This window comes from Lemur catta, chromosome 1 (assembly GCF_020740605.2).
Source record: "Lemur catta isolate mLemCat1 chromosome 1, mLemCat1.pri, whole genome shotgun sequence".
Taxonomy (NCBI): domain Eukaryota; kingdom Metazoa; phylum Chordata; class Mammalia; order Primates; family Lemuridae; genus Lemur; species Lemur catta.
In genome coordinates, this window is record NC_059128.1 from 180,832,757 (window position 1) to 180,854,818 (window position 22,062).

Here is a 22,062-nt window from a genome sequence, read left to right on the forward strand (position 1 = left end):
CCCTTTAATATGACAAGTCTTATTAAGGGCTGAAGAATCAGTTAAATTTCAATTATGAATGATCAGGGCAGCTGAGACTCCATAAGCCATTTTCGTACGAATTTGGAAAGGAACTATTCCTCTGGGTGGCCTCTGCCCTCCCCTACCTGTGTACAGGGCTTGAAGAGCGGAGAACAGACTGGATATCAGCGCCAACTCACCTCCTTGGAAGAGCACAACCTGCACAACTGTACCCAGCAGCTCTGAGAACAGGGTGTAAAAATTAGCTTAATTTACAAAGTTTCTGATATTTAGAGTGATCTAACCAGCTCATACACACTTCTACGACCAAACCCAGAAATGGGGATTCTGACTGGATGATAATCACAAGTATATACAACATAAAAAAGGGGTGGAGGATATGGTAGAATCATGACTTAGCCAAATTCAGGAGGATATATGAAAGAGCGAAACCATAATTAAATGACCTGCCTCTGGTGTGGAAAATCAATTAGGCATAGGCACAAGTAACAACTATTATTAAATATTTGAATGTGCAAATCTTTGGCCCAGCAATTTCATTCTAAAAATCTACCCTAAAGAAATAGTCACACATACACATGAAGAGTGTAAGTATTACAACATTTCCAATAGCAAAAAATTGGAAACTGTACAAAAATTCATGAATAGTGGGTTGATAAAACAAATGATAGTCTGCCTGTATTGTGGAATACAATGTAGCCGTTGATTAAAAATAGTAGTACAATTCTATTTGAACAGACAAGGAATTAGATCAAAGAAAATACATTAATGAAGCAAAAAAAGCAAGTTGCAAGTTGCAGAATAGTAACAAGCACCATTAATATAAGAAAAATGTGTGTGGTACATGTATAGGGGTGTGTGTGTGTGTGTGTGTGTGTGTGTGTGTGTAAATACATAGAGAAGTATTCAGGAGGACATATTCCTAAGTGGTCATTTCTGAAGAAGGAAATGAGATTTGAAGAATGAGAACAGAGATGGGAGGGTAGAAAATTGGGGGAGGGGAATACAGGGGGACTTTTACTTTCTGTTCTATATGTCTCTGCAATGTTTACAGTAAAGCATGTGTTACTTTGGTAATTTAAAAGTCATTTTAAGGAATTTTAAAGAACTAAAAACAAAAAAAGGAATAAAAATGATCATTCATAATTGTGTCACACAAACACAACTATTTTCATTTATGTGTATTGCCTTCTAGGCTTTTAACATGGGTCTAAATATGAGTAAAGCACATAGAATTGCAAAACTATATAATAAGAATGTGGCTATATGATCATCATAACTTTGAATTTTTAATATAATCTATATAACTGTAGTATATGAATTATCACTCATATACAATGCAAAAAACTATAATCTGGTATTGATGGCTCTACATACATTGTGGTACCAGAACGTAATCAATCCATTATTGCAATCCAGTACATATCTTGGCTGCCTTGACCTTTATACTCTTCTCATAAATAATGCAGGAAAAAAATTAGTTTATAACATTTTATCTCTTTGGATTATATATTTAAGGAAAATTCTAAGTAGCAAAATTATTAAACAAGAATTAAAACATTTTATGTCTTTTAATATATACTGCCAACTTTTTTTTCAAAAGGATAATTCTAATCTTATTGTCACGAAAAGTTTATTGGTTTTACTCCATCCTTGTTAGAACTGGGTATTAATTTTTTAACTATTTTGACTTAAGTAGGACAATAAATTATAAATTGAACATTTCCCTTGTGTTAATTTATTAATTGCAATTGACTGTTCAGGTTTTTTTTCCATTTATTTATCTAATAACTTTTTTCTAATAATTATAGGTGGCTCCTACTGAGTGTTTATCAAGTGCCAGGCACTGTTCTGAGTACTTAACATACATACCATATTTAAACCTTACAAAATTCCAATAAGTATTACCATTACCACCATTTTACAGATGAAGAGACTGAAATCCAATTATGTTCAACATCATAGGAAGTCTAACAGCAGAGCTGAGGTCTTATTCTCACTACAGTATATGGGTTCATATGAATGTGTTAAATAATTAAGATGTCATCCCTTTATCTGTCATATTTGTTATAATAAAAGTATTTCCTGACTGTGTTATACTTTTAGTGTTCTTGTGTTTTTATGTACAGAACATTAATATCGTTATAATCAATTGTATAATTATATATTTCTTTTTGTGATTACTTCTATCATTTCTAAGCATATAAAGGTGTCTCTGCTCCAGAGATTTGAGACATTTTTAAATATATTTTCTTTCCATGTGTACGCATATGTATATGATGTATGAATATATGTGTGCATATATGCACATAAACATATACATACATTCATACCCTTTAACCCACAGAGACATTATCTTGGTATATAATGTAAGGCATTTGAGGCTGCTTTTCCGACTCTGAAACTGTTGCTGGGCTGATAATTACTCTGCCAATATCCAGATGAGATACTGAGCTGCCAGGATTTAAGTCTTCAACTTACCTTTGCTTCAAGTGATATGATTAAGTCAAGATTACGTAACTCAAGCCCCAGTGAGTCATTCCAAAGCCTTGAATCATTCTGATGGACCTGCCAAAGCTTCTGCTGAATTACTGCCTTGGAGAATTCTTTGCATGACTGGTGAATGTTGGATGTCTGCAAGCCTTATGACTTATAGCCCTTTATCACCTAGGCACATGTCTGACCCAATAGGCACACCCATTATTTCCACAGAGAAGAAATATCCTTAGTATTAAATTGGTAGGTCACAATTAGTTCTAAAGTTTAGGTCAGTAGAGCAGTGCATATAGTATGCTACCATTTGTATGGGAGAAAATATACATCTTCCATATGTATTAGTAGAAGAAAGGATATACACAGATTAAGAAACAGATATATAGATGTGCTATAGATATACATATGTGAGTGGCTGAGACTTTTCACTACATATCCTTTTGTAACTTTTGAATTTTATTTCATGTGCCTGTATTACCTATTCACAAATAATTTTTATATTAAAAATAATGAAAATTAAATTTAAGAATTTCAGTGATGATACGGTAAGATTTTCTAATCACCTTATACAGGGTTGATCATATAAGGGCCTACTAATCCAGGGAAGTTTGGTAACATTATGTATTATGCAAAACTTAAATTTTTTGTGACGTGCAGTTCACTTCCAGTTTGCCTGCTATAGTTCTAGTCCCACTGGACGGCCCTGGAGTCTGAGGTCTGATTTTGCCACTTTCTCCTATTGTCCTTCCAGTCTTAAAGCGGGAGCAGCTTCCTATTGTGGCTAATCCCTGGAATTCTCTCTGCATTCCACGTTTGGCTTCTCTGCCCTTCCATTTCATTGGTAACCAGTTCTCTCTATGAAATGTCCTCTGTCAGAAAAACCTGGAATGGCTTCTGATTTTCTGGCCAGAGAGCCTGACTGACACATCACGTTATTTGTTTCTCGCTTTAAACCACCCTTGTCCGTGAATAAGAAGGACACCTCAGGACTCTCCTATAATGTATGATCTTAGATTCAGATTGCAAGACTCTTAACATGCTAGCATTCGGTTAGTTTCTTGAACTCCATCCCTATATTTCACAACTACTATTCTTTATCCTTGCCTAATGCTGTAGATGGCTTTTAAAAGGACACCATTTCTAGATACGTGCTTAGGCATAATAGCCTTTGCATTCTTTCCAGAACCAGAACACGTAGATCATTAATTGTGGGAATCCCTCTAATCAAACCCCTCAGGAAGGCCTTGGGGCCACAAAAGAGACCCACAGGTGAGCTATTGGAGAATGCTCACATTCTGAGTCTCTCCCTGACAGAGGTTTTGGGGGAAATGACTATGTAGTGCTCTAGTACAGGCTCTCCATTTCTCAACTGGCTTTGTTTCAAGCTATTCTGGTGTAAGAAATCAAAATCCTATTTCACTTTTCCCTCAGGAAAGACAGTGATTCTCAACCAAGCCAATGGCCTTTATTTAAAGGTCGTGGGCCTATCTCTTGTCACCACAGGGTGCTCACTGAAGTTTATCCTAAGCCTAACCACTGCAGGTTCATGTGGGTTTGCTAACACATTGTTCTAATTCATCTGAAGTGATTGGGCTTTCTCAGTTCATAGGTATCCAAATCACGCTCTGGCCTGGTTTCAGTGCTATCATTTCTCCTAATTACAGGCTGTGTCTCACTCGTGGCTTCTGACTTATGTACGGCTCTTACATCACTGCCCTTCTGGGCTCGAGGAGACCCCACCCCTTCTTACCACCCTGCACCTGTGGCTTCTTCCCTCCATCTGCTGCAGGTGAGAGGGCACCTCCCTTATTCCCTCACAATCCCATTTCCTAATGCTGACCTGATCTTCCTACCCAATAATCACAGCGATATGGAGCTAACTGTGCCCCATCCCACTTCAGCTGTAGAATCTGTCCCCATCCCCTTCTCTCCACTTTTGTCCTTTGGGCCAGTCTTACCCATCCTTTCACTGACCCTATTAATGTCCCATATATGGTCCCATCCTGCCACCCCAAAGGCCCTGTCCCTGCAACATCATGCCCTTAACCCCAACTCTTGAGGGTCAGGGTGACACCACCACTGGCACAGAAACAAACAACTGTAGCTATTAAATGTCCCATCCCCCTACATTGTCTATGTTAGGGTCCTAGTGTTCACCTCTTAGTCCTTTAACTGCTTCCCACTGATCTGCACCTGCTCTAACACATCTCTCATCCCTCAGTTGTTACCACAGGCCTGAGCTGGCCATAGCTGTAGAGGCAGATTTACTGGGATACTAATGAAGCTTACATTTCAGGTGTCCTAGCTTGCACAGGTCCCGTCCGAAGTCCTATATCTAATTTTATATTCATAATTGTGAATTCTTCTTCTTAAAGAGGGCCGCCTGCAAGTGACATGATCTTCAGGCTACCATAATATGTAGACCTGCCGCTGCTTAGGTGATAACTCCCTTGATTATCTTGGAATTAGGCGAATTTTCCCACTCCCATTTCCATACTGCTTCTAGGAAAAATGTGCTCCTGAAGGGAACCTGAAATTGAACTTCAAATGCCCTCAACCGTAGAAACACTGGTTAAACCTAGTGGTTAGTTTTAATTATAAGACCAGTGCTTTGTTTCAGCAACTTTATAGGGTAAATAGATTTCTGCTGATTGGCTTTGGAAACGAACCATTGAACAAGTGACTTGTAAACAAACTTCTGGAATGTAAGCCATTTCTAAATTGTAGGCTTCAGGGATTTAACATTAACAAAAGCCCATAAACTGCAACATATACACACTATTTTATACCCTGTGCGGAAACCTATGTACAAATACTGACATTTTTGTCACATGAAAAAAATTATCCATTAAATTCAATCAAGAGATGTAGTGATGTCCAACTAGTCATGATTTGTAATTACAGTAATCAGCAATCTAGAGTTTCTGAAGCAGTTCAGTTTTAAATATTCTGTTTTATGATCACCATGTGTTACTCTCTCGTTCATTGCCATATACTCAGAAACGAGTAGAGTACCTGGCATACAGTAGGCACTCAAGCAATGCATGTGAAATGATTGATTATATAAGACTGTTTAGCAAACTGTGTGCCCTGCTTTTGGTTATAAAACTATGGTCAGGCCGGGCGAGGTGGCTCACGCCTGTAATCCTAGCACTCTGGGAGGACGAGGCAGGTGGATCGCGCGAGGTCAGGAGTTCGAGACCAGTCTGAGCAAGAGCAAGACCCCGTCTCTACTAAAAATAGAAAGAAATTATCTGGCCAACTAAAATATATATATATAGAAAAAATTAGCTGGGCATGGTGGCACATGCCTGTAGTCCCAGCTACTTGGGAGGCTGAGGCAGTAGGATCACTTGAGCCCAGGAGTTTGAGGTTGCTGTGAGCTAGGCTGACGCCACGGCACTCACTCTAGCCCAGGCAACAGAGTGAGACTCTGTCTCAAAAAAAAAAAAAAAAAAAACAACTATGGTCATATGGTCACTGACTATATTTATAATGGACACAAGCAATTTAACATCACTTTTTACGATTTTTAAAGTGTACATTGGCAATTATGTAAATTTGTATAATTTTCCAAATCTCTTTGCAAAATAAAATGGCTTGGATTTCAATAAAAGATTATATATATTATCATATATATATATTTCATATATATATAAATGACTTTATCCTCATTGAAAAAATTATTTACCAAACAATTATACAACTTATTCTAGCATATTGCATGTTTATTTTCTTATACATGCAGAGGAACACTTTTATATTAACTTTGGCATGTAAATAGTTTTATTTTTAAATAATCAGTATAGTTACAGCATTCTAACCTCCCACATAGTTCTGCCAAATGTTACAAATATGTTAAACACACTCTAATTTTCAGTCTAAGAATTTATTAACTTTTAGTGAGACTATGGTTTTCCTCCAGCAAGTAGATTAACAAGGTGAGTTTGATAAAGAAACATTTTCATGTAAATTATTTTAATCTTTCCAAAAATCCAAAAGAACTAATTACAATAAAGTGATAACCAGGAAAGTATTTGACTTCTGAGTTCCTTGATCACACCAGCATTGCAAACTAGTTGTAGATTCTCCACTGCTCTTCTTGCTGCCTTCTGTCCCTTCACTACCACAGGAGAAATTAATAGTCAACTAACTATTGGTATTTGAGGAACAGAACACATTTGGAAAAAAAAGAAGAAGAAGATTTTTAAAATTTAGATTGAAAATGAATTCTTGATTCTAGGAAAATTTGTAGCACTGGCACTAGTTTTGGGATTAAACCATTCATTTCTCCATCAGAGCACTGGTCATTAGCACAAAGACATGTTCTCATGATACCATTTGTCCTTTTTTCTCCATCTCACTTTCCACCTGCCCAAGAATAGTCCAGAAGAAATATTTTTTCCTGTCCTCTTTTTTTCATCGCAAGCATATTTCATCTTAGGCCATAAAAGAACACATCATGAAATATCTTGGTTCTGAATTGCAGCGTATGCACGTGTCCACTTCCTTCTCTGACTTGTAAGAAAATCCCTTCTGCCTTTACTCCTCATCCTTGACCAACAAAGCAAGAGATACAGCCAACTCCCTTCTCCACAGAGCATGACTCACACTTTTCATGGCTGGGGATTTACCCCAAACAGGCACAAAGTGCAATAGATATTACAGATTATCATTTTTATAAGAACATGAGTGGTCTCCACACAATCCAGGAAAGTTGCTGAAAGTCTGGGGAAGTTTTCAGAATACCTGAAAGCCAAATTGCACTTAGTAGTTTTTTAAAGAAGAAAATTCCAGGCATTTCAAGGAAGTGGATCATTCAGACAACTGGCACTCCTTTTGCAGACCGGCTTCTCTCCTCCCCACCCACTCCTTCTAAACACCATCAGAGGGTCATAAGAATGCTGTTTGAAATGGTGGCTTTTCAGAAAATACCAGGTTCTTACACTTCAAAGAACAACCAACAGAGCCAGGAGTTATTGCTTCATCCTGGACAGTTTCTCCCCACCAGAAATCTAAAGTGGCATTCCTACTTTCCCATCTCACCTACTCTGTCCAAGTGGAGGGGGAGGATTTTTTTTCCTTCCTAGTCCCCTGAACTTGCCTAAGAAAATTCTTTGTAAAGAGCACTTCAGGCAAGATTTCAGTATATCTCAGATCTAGTACCTTGTTTTATAGCTGTGGGGGAGAAAAAGTGGGAATTGTAGGAGAAGAAGGCAGAGGTGAATTTAGTGCTTTAAAACCCAGAGAACACAGACTGAAATAACTCATTTCCTCTCCCTCCCTGGAGCATGCGCAGCCTCTTCATGACCTTGGTGTCTAGGAACAAGAAGAGGAAGAAGCAGTTCCATCTAGTTCCACGGAGATGGTCATGGAAACTCTTTGCTCACTTACTTTCAGTAATCTGGGGTCTTTAATTAGCAGTCTGAGCTCACAGAAAAGAATTTAGCAAGTGGCTGGGAGCCAGAGCTTTAACGGCTAAATCTTTTTCTGCCTAAGGCTTGATAGGGCACTTGATGAATTCTTGACTTTGTTCATAAACCTTGTTTCCAGCAAAGTTAAATGGAGCAGCTTAACACTACTGAATATTTGTCTATATTAACTACCTTGCCTTTTAGAACAACTTTCCACTTACAGCTGGAGCTTCCGTCCTTCAGCCCTTGGAGAGATAACAAAAATCTCTGCAATGCAAGTTGGGAGACCAGAAGCAAATTGTCAGCAGCCTCAGAGCACCTCTTCCCAATTCTTCTTAGTCCTTCTCTAAATAACAACACAAGCTCTGTCTCCTCTCAGAAGTCATTCTGGGATAGGTTAGTGCCCTTCCCTCTGCTTTCTCCCCAAAGCTGCATGATCTATATGCTGTTTCCTACAAAAGGAGCCACTCAGCTTGCTCTTAAGAAAAGGTGGAGGTACTCAACATCATCATTCATCAGGGAAATGCACATCAAAACCACAGTGAGTTACCACTTCACATCTACTAGGATGGCCATAATAAAAAGACAATAACAAATGTTGGTGAGGAATGTGGAGAAATTGGAACTCTCCTACATAGTGGTGGAAATGTAAAATGCAATCACTGTGGAAAACATTCTGGCAGTTCCTCAAAAGGTTAAACATAGTTATTCTATAACCCAGCAGTTCTAGTTCTAGGTATATACCCAAGAGGAATGAAAACATGTCCACACAAAAACTTGTGCACAAATGTTCATAGCAGTGTTATTCATAATAACGAAAAGATGGAAAGAGCCCAGCTGTCCATCAACTGACAAACTGATAAATAAAATGTGGTATATCCATACAAGGAGAAATTATCTGACCATAAAATAAGAAAGTACTGATATATGCTACAACATAGATAGACCTTGGAAACATGCTGAGTGAAAGAAGCCAGTCACAAAAGACCACATATTATACGATTCCATTTATATAAAATGTCCAGAATAGGCAAATCCATAGAGACATAAAATGGATTAATGATTGCCAGAGGCTGAGGTTGGGGGAATGGGGAATGACTGCTAACAGGTACAGGTTTTCTTTTGGGGGCAATGAAATTGTTCTGGAATTAGGTCATGGTGATAGTTGCACAACTCCATGAGTATACTAGAAACCATTGAATTGTACAGTTCAGTGGGTGAATTTGATGGTATATAAATGATATCTCAATAAAACTATTACAGAAGAAATAAAGAACAAGTGAAAGAAAGATGGAAGGGAGGATGGGAGGAAGAGAAAGAAAGGAAAGAAGGGAAGGAGGAAGGGAGGGAGAAAGAAGGACAGTGAAAGAGTAGGAAGCAGACTGGTTGGGATAAACACTGAACTATTTAGTCTTGACCCCAAGATGTCTCTTTCCCCAACAAATCCCTCCGAGGAGTTTTGGGGAGGAAAGGCCCTCTTCCTTTAGCGAAATTTGCCCTCAGGGACCAAAGCCTTTACAGCCAGTCATGACCTCCAACCTCCTTGTAATTCGTGAGGCCAATCTCACCCACACCTGCTTGGCACTCCTCCTGCCCCACCACAGCTGCTCAGCCACGCTGCTGAAAAAGACATCCTTCAGAACCTTCTATTGCCCTAAGAACAGACTGTTGGGGTGGCACTGACAGGGTCCTGTCAGAGTTTTCTGATCACCTCCAGGCCATCAGACCTCACCACTCCTGTACAATTGAGAAGGGTCTGGTCTCTTGCCGAGGCAGGTAACAAGAGCCCTGTTCAAACTCTCCTAGCTAGCTGTCTCTGTCTTGGGCAGAGCAGAAGAGTAAACTGGCCCCCAGACTTATGTTTCCTCTACTGACCTGACCTATGTTTGGCTTTCCCATCATGCCTCCCTGTTGGTGTTTTTGCTGTACTCATCATGGGCACACAGCCCCTTCCTTCTGTGAGTGTGCTGGGAGAGGCTAGCCCAGCAATACACACCCAGCATCTGTTCTCTCCTACTCACCCGAAGTAAGTAAAGGGTGGCTCCTGCTTAAATTTTGAAAGAATTGCTTCTATGAGCCAGGTGCTTAATATTAATATACATAACTCCACTTAATCTTCACAACAGCCCTGTAAAGAAGGTATTATTATCCTCATCTTTCAGGATGAGGAAACAAATTCAAAGAGGGTAGGTAACTTAATCAAAGTCACATGGATTGGAGCCAGGATTCAAACACAGAACTGTCAAAGTTGTACTGCCTCAAAAAATAATGTGTTCCCTTTATTGAGCATCTATAATATGTCAGGCAGTGTTCTAGATACATTAACAATACTATTTCCTTGATTTTCACAGCAATTCCATGAGAGAGGTGTTAGCATTCCATGTAATGGATGGGAAAACTAGGGCTTAGAATGATTAAAGATGGATATGCTAATTACTCTGATTTCATTGTTACATATTGGATACATGTATTGAAATATCACTCTATATCCCATAAATATGTACCATTATTATGTGTTAACTAAAAAATTTTTGAATAAATAAATAGCTCTTTTGAGATAGTATGTATTTATCACTCACTGAATGCTTGGCAGTTTGGGAAGATATTTATATTTCCTGATAAATGTGAAAGATACAAATGGTACATCTTTCTTTCCCCTTCATCATTTCTTGAACTTGATGTGATGGTTGAAGCCTGAACAACTGCATTGGAATCATGAGAGGAGAGCTAAAAGAAAATTTGCTTAAACATTTTCCCAAACATCATGAACCTAAAAAATAACAACCTACTTTCAGATGTCTTGTTATATATAAAAAAAAAACCTGAACTCCTATTTGTTTAATCCACTGTAGGCAGGTTTTCTCTTACATGTAGCCAAACACATTCCTAACACATATAGGAAAGTATTATTACCACCTGCTTACAAATGAAGAAACTGGGGCAAGGCCGGGCATGGTGGCCCATGCCTGTAATCCTAGCTCTCTGGGAGGCCGAGGCGGGAGGATGGTTCGAGGTCAGGAGTTCAAGACCAGCCTGAGCAAGAGCGAGACCCCGTCTCTACTAAAAATAGAAAGAAATTAGCTGGATAACTAAAAATATATAGAAAAAATTAGCCGGGCATGGTGGCACATGCCTGTAGTCCCAGCTACTTGGGAGGCTGAGGCAGGAGGATGGCTTCAGCTCAGGAGTTTGAGGTTGCTGTGAGCTAGGCTGACACCACTGCACTCTAGCCCAGGCAACAGAGTGAGACTCTTTCTCCAAAAGAAGAAAAGAAGAAAAAAAAGAAAAAAAAAAAAAAAACGGGCACAGAGAGATTAAGTATTTTTCTGAAGCCACACAAATAGTTAAGTGGCTGTGGCTTACTGATAGTTTTTCCCCCAATTCTTGTTTAGTAAATGAATTTCCCAAGTTATAGCTGAGTACATGGCTGACAGCAAAAGGTCACATTTTTCAGACCTCCTTGGAGTTTTGTGGGACATATGACTATATTTTGGTTAATGGAATGTAAGTAGAAGGAAGGGATATGATTAACTTCCAGGTCATGCCCTCTAGTTCCTCTTTCCTTCTTCCTACTGGTGATTATGGTGAGCCATCTTCAATCACATGAACCAGGACAACACCTCAGGGGATGTTAGACCAACAGGATAGAAGGTGCTTGGGTGTCTGAATGACCTTGTGGATTACAGCAGCACTACATTCTAGGATCACTATCAACCTGGACTTTTAAATGAGGGAGAAATAAACTTTTATCTAATTTAAGCCACTGTGTTTTGGTTTCTCTTAAAATGCCATGATCTGATACTGTGTACAATCAATTTTCAAAGAGGTCTACCTAACTCCAAATTTGAATAATTTCCACTACAACTCTCAATACCTAAACTGGGGATTGCAAACTCAAATGCCTGCAGAAGCTAGGTAGATAAATTAGTGAAGAAGTCTAGGTGGGAACTGTGGTGAACTGGAGAACACATATACGGTTGTTACGTGCTTACCAAACTCTATTTCCTTTTCTTCCTGCTAGACTATATTTCCCAGCTTTCCTTACAATTAGTTAGCACCATGAGCCTGAATTCTGGCCAGTAGAGTTTGTATAGTAGGAGTGAATGATACATCCAGGCCTGACCCATGGAAAATTTCCCACCCAGTCATTCACTCTTTCTTTCCCCTGAACTGAAGTGGAGAAGATACCCAGGGAGATCTTGGGAGCCAGGCAATGAACACAAGGAAAGCCACAGAATAGGTCTAGGCTCCTGGGTCATCACCTGGAGAAGAGCTGCCTAAATTACACTGACATGTGGATTTTGACAGGAGTAAGAAACAAAGTTTTCCCGTACTGATTTATTACGTGCTTGGGTCTATTGTTATGACAGCATAGCCCCTATAGGAATCCCGACCAAGTATTGCCAAATCTTTTGACTTTTTTAAATTTGTTTTAAGAAAAGAAAGGTAGAAATTCTGAATATTATGAGAAAGCTGCTGATTCAATGTTAGCCAATATTGTGAAGTTCAAACAAAACATGACTGTGATCCAGACCTATCCCTAAGACAACAAGTTTGCCACCTCTGCTTCAATATAACCCTGATCCAGAGACTAATCAGCCTTGCTTACTGGTCCCAGTTTCAACCAGTACAGATTCAACTGCCCCTGATAATCCAGTTAAGGTTCCCAAGACTTTCCCCCATTAGGTCATTCGGGCTTATTAAACTTTAAGCCAACGGCCTTTATTATAACTGTGTAAAACAGAAAATAGCTGTTATCCACAGCTCTTCTCCCATTTGACAGAAGTAATCTTACCAAGTACTTGCCTGGAGCTCCAGTGTTCCTTTTTGATTCATACAGTCTTCAAATCAGAGCTGCTACATGTCCAACTACATTCACCAAAATGAAAGTATTTCCAAATCTTTCTCTATTTAGCCACCTATCAAATTTTTTCCACTTAGCCAGGCCCAACTTAAAGGTTATCTCCTATATGGGATCTTTTCCATAGACGTCTTAGCCTCTTCACAAGCCAAACTGAGTCATCTGTCCTCTACACACCCCAGTGGGCTTCTCTCAACCTAATGAAGCAGCGTGTTCCCCTTCTAAGGTGTGAACGTTTGAACAGAGAACAGAATATTTTTATCTTCATAGTATCAGTTCCTGGAATCATAGAATCAGTTCCTTCATAGTATTACTTATTGGCTCATAATAAGTGCTCAATACTAGGGCTCAATATATGCATTAGGTGTTTTGCTGTTGTTGTGTTATTCTATTGTTTTGTTTTGTTTCATTTTGTGTGTACCCTTTTTTTTTTTTTTTTAAGACAGAGTCTCGCTCTGTTGCACGGGCTAGAGTGAGTGCTGTGGCGTCAGCCTAGCTCACAGCAACCTCAAACTCCTGGGCTTAAGTGATCCTACTGCCTCAGGCTCCCGAGTAGCTGGGACTGCAGGTATGTGTCACCATGCCCGGCTAATTTTTTCTATATATTTTTAGTTGTCCAGCTAATTTCTTTCTATTTTTAGTAGAGACGGGGCCTCGCTCTTGCTCAGGCTGGTCTCGAACTCCTGACCTCGAGCGATCCACCCGCCTCGGCATCCCAGAGTGCTAGGATTATAGGTGTGAGCCACCGCGCCCGGCTTCATTTTGTGTGTACCTTAATCAATGTTTCATCGTAATTGTGCCCTGCAGTGGGTAGAAACAGGTTGGCAGGGAGAGCTGGAACCAAGGGCATTGTCTGTAATAATTGAATTCAGAGGGATCAAATATCTTAGTCATTTAGGAGAGCAGACATTGGAGCCAGACTGCCTGGGTTCTTATCCTATTTACTAGCCATAAAAATTTGGGCAAGTTACTTAACTTCTCTGCTTTCGGTTTCTTCAACTGTTAAATGGGGGCAATAATAATAATACTATTGGATTAGTTTGCAGGAGCTGCTGTAACAAAGTACCACAAACTGAGTGACTTACAGAATTCTTAGCTCACAGTCCTGTAGGCTAGAAATCTGAATCGAGGTGTAGGCGGGTTTGATTCCTTCTGAGGGCTGTGAGGAAAGAATTTGCTCTATGCCTCTCTCCTTGGCTTATAGATGGCTTCTTCTCCCTGTGTCTCTTCACATCGTCTTTCCTGTGTGTGTTTCTCTCCGTCTGTCCAGATTTTCTTTTTATAAGGACACCAGTCATATTGGATTAGAGTCTACCCTAATGACCTCATTTAACTCGATTACCTCCGTAAAGGCTCTATCTCCAAAGAAGGTCATATCTGAGTTATTGAGGGGTTAGAATTCCAACATATTTTCTTTTAGGGGACATATTCAACCCATAACAACCATATTACCTGTTCCAGTGGCTGTGAGGATGAAATGAGTTAATACATGTAAAACATTTAGAACAGTGCCTAGCACACTGCAAGCACTCAAAAACATTAGCTGGTGTTATTATGCTTCTAAAAATCTTGTTATACTAAGACGTTAAGATATTACCCTTAAAAAAAATAAATCAGAAAAAAGTATGCTGTTTGGGTACATTTTTTTGTTTGAGGGGAGTGGCTGGAGAGAGTGGAGGGTTTGTAATCCTTGCTCTCAGAATATAGAAAAATAAAAGAAGTAGCAGTTCCTGGCACCAATGATACAAAAAAAAGGTATGACAAGAGATAGCAAATATTGCACTCATCATAACCTTGAGAATGACTCAACTTGAGGGGTATGTCATATTGAGAGGCACATCACAGAATTTGTCCTTTATTGTTAGGTATTGTTAATTCATTTTTAGTAATAATCATTAAATCAATTATACAATAAAAGATTATAGTTTGAATTTTGCAATTCTGAAATTTGACCTCTCTTAAAGACTGGTTTCAAAATCTTCTTAGATGCTCTAGACTTAGAATTTTCAAAGAAGTCCCTGACCAGTTGATCATTGTGTGACTTAAACAGGTTAAGATATAGCCCAACAAGCCATTCAAGGCAAAAGATTTACAAACATAGTGTTTCCCAGTAATGCTGATGGACACAAGTTCCTGAATTGTAGGGATTCCCACAAAAAGAGAGGACTCTGATGGATAACATTTATCTTTCTTTTAACAAAGGCAGAATACAAAAGCCAGTTTTGTATTCCAATGTTTTGCTCTCATCTCTTAAGAGTACATCAACATTTTACTTTTAGTCCATCTCCCAGATCATTCATGAATGCAATTCTGTGTTGATGTGGTTTATACATTCCTTTCGATCCTGACAGTATTTTAAATTCTGGCCTCTGAGTAAAAATTTCAGTACAGGTCCCATTGCATTCACTGATTTTACAGATGAATAGATCTTCAGTTGGGAGAAGCCAGCCTTCTCTCAAATGCCCTCTTCAAAGCAAAGGCTGCTTGGGTGGTGTGGGTGATCTGAATATTGCCTGTTTAAATGGGTAGTCAGTGATGCACATACCATCCAACCACATGTGTAACTTGCTTCTGAGTTATTATACCAAGGCAGAAAGCCTAGCTCATGGGTATGCACCACAGTAATACCAAAAGTTCAGATGCCCGGTTTCAATTATATTTCCATCTGCAAATCCAGACTATTTCCAAAGCCATGTTTCCATCATTTGTGAGCTTTGAGAAGGGCAGAAGAGTATACCTGAGGCCTCTTCTCTCTATTCCCACCTCCTTCTCTATATCCTCCCAACCAACAGTATCACCCATTCTGTCCCCCTCTCTTCTCTATCATATATTTGGTCCTTTCCATAGCAGGATTTTGGTCTTTTCATCTTACATATAGTTATCATCTCTGGAATTAAAATTTATATTTACTTTATTTTGCTTTATTTGTGTTTTTGCTACTTTCAATATGGTAAATGAAAATTCAGAAGAAAACTTTATATATACACTTTTAAAATAAATTGCTTTCTTATTACGTAAGTAATCATGCTCATTGTACAAAATTTAGAAAAAAAATTTTTTTTACAGAAAGGAAAAATACCCCACATTCGGAAAGCCAGCAATAAACATGGTAATATTTTGGTGCACAGTTTATATTTTTAAGACTCTGAACAACCATGCAGTCAGATCACCCAGCTAGTTTGTCTGGAGGAAAGTAGATGCTGAGAGGGCCAACTATCTTTCTCCCATCCCTCCCACTGCATCCACATTCCAGGACCACTCTGAGGAAGCATCAGTTTCCAAACACTTGCGAGAGTTTCTGTCCTAGCTGCTAAGTATCCTCATTTGGCTCTAGTCATACATTATACAAATACTAGTCCCTTGGCCTCAGATCGTCAACAGATATGTAGAATTTAAATACACAATAAAAAAGAAAAACCTCCCAAATTTTGGAAAGGAGACAGAAATTCAGACATCCAGATACAAGATGGTCATCAAACACCAGGAAGATTCATATAGCAAATAGGACATCTCCAAGACACATAGTAATCAACCTGGCCAAAGTCAAAACGAAGGAGAAAATTCTACAAGCAGCAAGACAAAAGCAACAAATGACCTACAAAGGAAAACCGTCAGGCTAACTGCAGACTTCTCAGTGGAGACCTTACAAGCCAGAAGGCACTAGGGACCCATCTTCAGTTTTCTTAAACGGAACAACTGCCAGCCTAGAATTTTGTATCCTGCAAAACTAAATTTCATAATTGGCAGAGAAATAAAGACTTTTCCAGACAAACCGAATTTTGGAAAGGAGATAAACAACTTTCACTAGAGCTAATTCAATACAGCAACTGGTCTAGTTCAGTAAAGAATTACATATTCTGAACATGTGAGCTCTGTATTTTGAAAAGTAAGCTTACACTGAAGAAAGTTGTACCCTACCAAGAGGAAAAATAATGTCTCTTAGTAGATTTTTAAAATGCCAGCACTTGAGCAATGTGTGTTTATGGACATGTCCACACTGTCCATGCAACATATATACAGACTTGCACATTTGACGAATGTGCACTAGAAAATGATATTTTAACTATTAACATCCTCAGAGAGAGTCAAAAAATATTAAGTTTATAATTCAAGAACTAGATACTATAAAAAAGAAATGACCCAAAGTAAAAAAGAGCTCTTATAAATTAAAAATACAGTAGTTTAAGCAAAATTTTAATAAACAGATTAAAAGAATCAAGGAAATCTCCAAGAAAGTAGAAAATACAGAGATTGAAAATGTGAAAGAAAGACTAAATTATAATGTATAAATCCAGGAGGTTAATGTCCAATAAATATTACAGAAGCTCCAGAGAGAAAAAAGTGAGAGGAGAATATAAACAAAGAAATAATAAAAAGAGAATTTATCAGAGCTGAAGGATGAGTTTCTAGACTGAAGAAAGAAAGAAGAAAAAATACTATAATGCTAGACACAATAAATGAAAAATGACCCATGTCCAGTCACAGAATGTTAAAATTTCAGAGTATCAAAGATTTTTTTAAAATCCAAAAAATGTTTAAAGGAATACAACAACCTGTCTTTTTTTAAAAAATCAGATGGGCATCAAACTTCTCTTTTGCAATACTGGATGCTATAAGACAACAGAATAATGTTCACTGCCTTCAAAGTTCTAAGGGAAAATAATTTTTTACCTCAAAAAAGTTTTATTTATTTTTATTTTAATATGACTGAAACACATATTTCATAATCACATATATTGTTTTATTCATTTTTTTATTTTTTATTTTTAAATTTTTTCTTGAGGTAAAATATACATATATAATTTATTATCTTTACTATTTTTAAGTGTACAGGTTAGTGGTAATAAATATATTTATATATTAATATTTTTTTCCTATCCCTTTCCTGGCATCGGGTAACACCAATCTAGTCTCTATTTTCATGAGACCCACTTTTTTTGGTAGCTCCCACAGATGAATAAGAACATAAAATATTTGTCTTTCTGTGCTTGGCTTATTTCATTTAACATTATGGCCTCTAGTTCCATTCATGTTGCTACAAATAACAGGATTTCATTCCTTTTATGGCCATATAATATTCCATTGTGTGTGTGTGTGTGTGTGTGTGTATATACACACACCATATTTTCTTTATCCATTCATCTGTTGATGGGCACTTAGGTTGATTCCATATTTTGGCTACTGTGAAGAGTGCTACAAGAAATATGGTAGTGCAGATATGTCTTTGATATATTGATTTCCTTTCTTTTGGATGTATACTCATTAGTAGAATTACAAGGTCATATGGAAGTTCTAATTTTAGTTTTTTGAGGAACCTCCATACTGTTCTCCATAGTGGCTGTACTAATTTACATTCCCACCAACAGTGTATGAAGGGTCCCCTTTCTCCATTAGCAGCTGTTATTGCCTGTCTTTTTGTTACATTTTAACTGGGGTAAGATGATATCACATTGTAGTTTTGGTTTGCATTTTTCCGATGGTTAGTGACGTTGAGCATTTTTTTTATCTACCTGTTGGCCATTTGTATGTCTTCTTTTGAGAACTGTCTGTTCATGTCTTTTGCCCATTTTTTATTGAATTATTTATTTTTTTGCTACTGAGTTGTTTGAGTTCCTTATATATTCTGGTTATTAATCCCTTGTCAAATGGATAGTTTGCAAATATTTTCTGCAATTTTGTGAGCTGTTTATGCACTTTGTTGATTGTTTCCCTTGCTGAGCAGAAGCTTTTTAGCTTGATGCAATTCCAGTTGTCTATTTTTGCTTTGGTTGCCTGTGCTTTTAAGGTCTTACACAAGAAATCTCTTAGATGTCCAGGTAGTCCAGTTAAAAAGGAAAGCAAAGAAAAGAAAAAAAAAGACAGAAAGAAATCTTTGCCCAGACCAATATCCTGAAGCATCCCCCAGTGTTTTGTTTGTTTGGTTGGTTTTGGTTTTTTTAGCAATTTCATAGTTTCACATCTTAGATTCAAGTCCTTAATCCATTTTGATTTGGTTTTTATATATGGTAAAAGATAGGAGTCTAGTTTCATTCTTCTACACATAGTTATCCAGTTTTGCTAGCACCATTTGTTGAAAAGACAGTCTGTTACCCATTGTGAGTTCTTGGCACCTTTGTCAAAGATGAGTTGGTTGGAAATGTGTGGATATACATCTGGGTTCTCTGTTCTGTTCCACTGGTTCATGTGTCAGTTCGGAGCTGGTGAGATAAGGACTTTAAAAGGCAGGTGTCTGGCATACAGGTCATAAAGGGGGAATGGACAGACAAGGAGGGACTGAGAGGAATTGGTGGAAGGATGACTGGAGGCTAATCTCTAACTATGGATAATCTTAAATCTTTCCTACTTATTTTGGTATACAGCTTTATAGAGATGTTGGTTTTGTTGCTCCAGGCCCGGCTCCAAGCAATTCTGTCTACGCTGTCATGCGCTCACTCACACAAGCATGCATGCAAATAAGACACTTACACACACATCCCCACACTCCCCCAACCCCAACCCCATCTTTGATGGCAAAGCAGGAAGGAGATAAGAGAGAAAAGAGACTGAAGGAGACAGTGTCTGGGGCAGAGGGAGAGAGGGGGAAAAAGCCATCATATAAGGAGAGCAAGGGAGGGGTTTCTCTCTTGGAGTGGAGAAGTCACAGGCAGGCCCAAGGTATCACAGACAATTAACCCAGAAAATGGCTCTACTTCACATGAGGGCTGGCTGTGCATCTCCCTCTTACATATCTAATGGCCATTTGGGGACAAGCACCACCACTGGCACATTTGTGGGAAGGCCTGGGTATCTCACCAAGCCGAGTTGCATGTATTTTTCAGGATCTAAGTCCATTTTACAGGAGAAAAGCCCCTAAAGTCAAATAAATTCAAGGAAATACTAGATTAAAAAAAAAAAAGAAAAAGAAAAAAAAGGCAGGTTTCTGGGAAGAGAATGTATATGAGCAGAAAGAATTCACAGATTTGATACCATCTTTAAGAAGTTGGAATATCAAGTTGTAAAAAACCCACAGCAATGCAAGAGATGGGGACAGAGAGGAGCAAACAATTAGAAATTCCAAGAAAAACACAAAGCTATGTAGAAAAAAGATAAGTTATCATAGTATCTTATGTGGCTGAGTAGTGAACAATCTTTACATAGTCATAATGTTGTAAACACTGTTGATCAATTTTCAACTCTTAGAATCAACCCGCAGGCCAGGCAAAAGGAAGACTTAGGTCTAGTTGCAGAACAAGGTTCATGTCCTTTTTTTTTTTTAAAACATAAATTAAAATTAAGCATTTAATTGGGATAAGGAGGAATGGAGAGCTGAAGGAAAAGGTAAGGACTTTCATACTTCCACTTCACAAAGTGAAGAATTAAGAGATACTTTCAAATAGTTAATGGAATTAGAAATAAGGATGGGAGTATATTCTTTATATTTACAAAGTTAACTAGTGAAAAGAATCTAAAACTAGTGGCGTGATGTTATAGGGAAGTGGAGAAAAGAAAGGACAGGTTTGGAAGATGAAAGATAAGTGAGCTAAATTTATTAATACATCCACCATCAGAGAAATCAGCAGATAATGTCTAAAATTGTTAAAGAAATAGGAAAATAATAATAACATATTGGTGGGGTTTTTGTTTGTTTGTTTCAAGACAGTGTCTTGCGCTGTTATCTGGGCTAGAGTGCAGTGGTGTCATCATAGCTCGTTGCAACCTGAAATTCCTTTGCTAAAGCCATCCTCCTGCCTCAGCCTCCTGAGTAGCTGGTACTACAGGTGCAATCACCATGCCTAGATAACTTTTTTTTTTTTTTTTTTTTGGTCAAGACAAATTCTTGCTATGTTGCTGAGGCTGGTCTCAAACTCCTGGCCTCAAGAGATCCTCCTTCCTTGGCCTCCCAAAATGCTAGGATTACAGGCATGAGCCACTGCACCTGGCCTATTGACAGGTTTGTAACAGATAAAAGCAAAATGTGACAACCATAGAGCAAAGGCTGGAAGGAAAAAAACGGAGGTATACTGGGGTTCTTATACTACACATGAAGTGGTATTGGATCACTCAAAGGAAGGTGATGATCAGTTAAAGAGGTATATGATAATTCCACTGCCAGTCAAATGGATTAAGAGGGATCAGATTTATCGTTGTGCCTGAAACAACTAAAATATCAGGTAAAATACATGAAACAATGGTACTCAAGACATTGGACATCAGGCAATAGGGAATGATGATCACTGAGAAAGGAAAGAGAGAAGAAAATATAAATCCAGATAAACATTTGTGTATAAATGTTCCCAGCAACTTTATTTGTGATAGCCCCAAACTGGAAACAACCCTAATGTCCACCAAAAGGTGCATGAATAAACAAATTATGCTATATCTGTACAATGAAATATACTATTTAGCAATAAAAAGAATGAATTATAAATACATGCAACTACATAGATGAATCTCAAATTAATTATGCTGAGTGAAAGAAGCCAGAAAAAAATAGTGCATACTGTAAGTTTCCATTTATACAAAATTCTAAAAAAAGTGAAAACTAATCTGTAGTGACAGAAAACAGATCAAGGAGAAAGCAGAGAGAAGTGGAAGGGGGTACTACAAACGGGTGCAAGGAATCTTTCAGGGGTGATGGATATGCTCACTATCTTGATTGTGGAGATAGTTTTATACTATATATAAATATCAAAATTCATCAAACTGTTCACATTAAATATAAGCAGTCTATTGTATGTCAATTATACCTCAATGGTTAAAAAAGGCATGGCATAAACATATTATGGCAATAAATAATAAACAACACATATATTACATATATTTACATATATATTTATACATATAACAAATTTGTAAAAATACGTAATAAATAAAAATAAACGATGAAGGATAAAGGGAGGAGGGGGCAGGAGTGGACAGGGAGAGAGGTCAGACTGAGACCAGGTCTGCCACCTGTGAAGAGAGAGCAGGAAGACAAGGTTGGATATGAGAGCCTCGGAACTCAGGGCCGTTCTGAGAAAGACTGGCCAGGCTGATAGGCAGTGTCCAAGCATAAGTTGCCCATGAGAGCAGTGCTGTTAGGCAGGATGGGCCAGCACCTCTGCTCTAGTACCTCCAAGCGTCAGTCATTGGCTGGGAGCAGCCCAGAGGGCGGCGGCTCAGCATGAATGCTGCACTGGACCCAGAGATGTGGCAGCTTGGGTTGTCATTCTGCTGCGCACCCCACAGCAGGTTCTCATAAAGGGACATCTGAAGAGTGCATCTCCATGGTGCCAGCAGGAGTTGATTTGATTC